We start from the raw sequence: 2,611 nt of genomic DNA, 5'->3' as shown, positions 1-2,611 counted from the left end.
TTAAATTCTAGTTACTTCTTTCAGTTACCATCTTTGCAAGCTCCTACAAACATATATGAGTAAACTTTGTTCCTTCTCCTGTTAATCTGTCTTCTGTCAGTTTAATTCTCAGACTTCAAAGACGAAACCTAAGGGAGTAGAAGAATGTTTTCCCTTCCTAGTGATGACATTGACAACAAAATAATTAATCCTATATAAAATTCCAGCTTCTTTTTTTTCATTTTTCTCTCCACTTCATGTTCCTTCTATTCTCTCAATTAAATATGCTTACAGACTAAACTCTTTTATCTTTTTTCTGTACACTTTGCTTGCACCCTCATCATCCTAAAATCTGTCATAGTAATAATATCAAGTATTATAAATTATGAATTTAGTGACATCTCGTAAGAGCTTTCATTTCATACACATCAACTGCAGTTAAATGGCAGCCCCTCTCATCGCAGACCTGAACACTTAGAAGCAATAAATTGTTTCATGGGCTGGGCCCAGGGCCTCCCTGCTCTGTGCAGCCTTGGAACATAGTGCCCCGAGTCCCAGTTGCTTCAGCTCCAGCTGTGTCTAAAAGGGGCAAAGGTGCAGCTTGGACGATTGCTTCAGAGGGTGCAAGCTCCAAGCCTTGGCAGCTTCCACATGGTGTTTGTCCTGCACAGAAGACAGGAATTAAAGTTTGGGAACCTCCGCTTGGATATAGAGGATGTATGGAAACACCTGAATGTTCAGGAAGAGGTGTACTACGGAGCTGGAACCCTCTTGGAGACCCTCTACTAGGGCAGCACAGAAGGAAAATATGGAGTTTGAATATCCACAGAGTCCCACTGGGGCACTAACTATTATAGTTATGAGAAGACGGCCACCATCCTCCAGACCCCAGAATGGTAGATCCACTGACATTTGCACTGTGCACCTGGAAGAGCTATAGACACTCAATGCCAGCCTGTGAAAACATCCAGGATGGGGTCTGTACCCTACAAAGCCACAGGGACGGAGCTGTGAAAGGCCATGGAAGCCCACCTCTTGCATCAGTGTGTCCTGGATGGGAGACATGGAGTCAAAGAAATTTATTTCAAAGCTTTAAGATTTAATTACTTCCCTGTTAGATTTTGGACTTGCATGGGACTTGTAGCCCCTTTGTTTTGGCCAATTTCTCCCATTTGAAACAGACATATTTACAAATACCAGTATCTCAATTGTATCTAGGAAGTAACTAACTTGATTTTGACTTTACAGGCTTATTGGTGGAAGGAACATGGCTTGTCTCAGATGAGACTACAGACTTAGACATTCGGGTTAATGATAAAACAATTAAGAATTTGACAAACTGTTGGGAAGGCATTATTGTGTTTTGAAATGTAAGAACATGAGATTTTGGAGGAGCCAGGGGCAAAATTATATGGTTTGGCTGTGTCCCCACCCAAATATCATTTTGAATTCTAGTTCCCATAACATTTGTCCTGGGAGGAATCTAGTGGAAGGTAATTGAATCTTGGGGTGTTTATCCTTATGCTGTTCTTGTGATAGTGAGTAAGTTCTCAGGAGATCTGATGGTTTTGTAAGGGGCTTTTCCCTCCTTTTCTCAGCATTTCTCTATCCTGCTGGTTAGGACCTTTACTGACATTCCCAACACAGTCGAGCTAAGGGAAGAGGGGAGGCCTATATTAGAAAGGAGAAAGGAAAACCTGTCTCTAGTGTCCAGAAGATGGCCCACCCTCTTTCCTTCAATTTCCAGATTCACCCAGGGCTCCTGTGCATTAGTGGTAGTTTGAGCCACTGGAGCCAGGGCTTTGAGCCCCAGGACCTATTGGTCTTGTTGGACTGTCTGTGAGACTGGTTCTGAACCCAGTGACCTCCATCTCTGGAGCCAGTCTTATCTCCAGTGGTCCCCACCACAGGCTGGACAGGGTTGCGGTAGCTGTCTCTTGCTGCCTCAGCACTCCTTCTTAAAATGTCCTAACTTATCACACCAGTAGCAACTAGTGGATGCACCTTGAGGACCCTGGAGTTTGCAAGCCTGCAAAGCAGTTACTAGAGCCTCCGTCCTTCTCTTGTGTTTGCTCTCTTTGTCTTTGGCCTCCTCCTTGTTCCTACTATAAAAGACTGAGGTTTTTACAGTAGGAACTACTATAGTAGTTCCTACTATAAACCTCCTCTTTCAGGAAGTTTTCCTAGGTTCTATCTGGTCCTATACCCTGCTTCTGCAGTTTTGTTCTAATATTGGGAGCTGCCTGCATAATAAACTTGTCCTTTAGGATTAGCTGTCTTTCAGCTGAATTAGGAAATAAGGAGATGTGTTTTATTAGTGACCCTCTCAGTCTTTTCATAAAGGCTGAGGGTTTCTCATCTGGCTGTTGGTCTACCATGGACAGCTTAGAGTAATTAAGAGGTTTGACCCTAGTTCATAAGCCCTTCAATATGCACATTAAAAAGTGTTTCTTATCCATTCATCTGTGGAGTAATTGGGGTTCAAATCAGTGTTTTTAAGAGGTACTGCCTGTTTTCCTATAGGTAATGATGGTTGCCCTATCTCTTCACCTTCCCTATATTTTCTTTTCCTTTTTTGCCCACTATAGGATAAATATTGCTTATCTGCAAATCTCTCTGCTACTTGCAGAGC

Source organism: Mandrillus leucophaeus, unplaced genomic scaffold (assembly GCF_000951045.1).
Source record: "Mandrillus leucophaeus isolate KB7577 unplaced genomic scaffold, Mleu.le_1.0 Scaffold640, whole genome shotgun sequence".
NCBI lineage: Eukaryota > Metazoa > Chordata > Mammalia > Primates > Cercopithecidae > Mandrillus > Mandrillus leucophaeus.
This window is presented reverse-complemented; position numbering follows the sequence as displayed.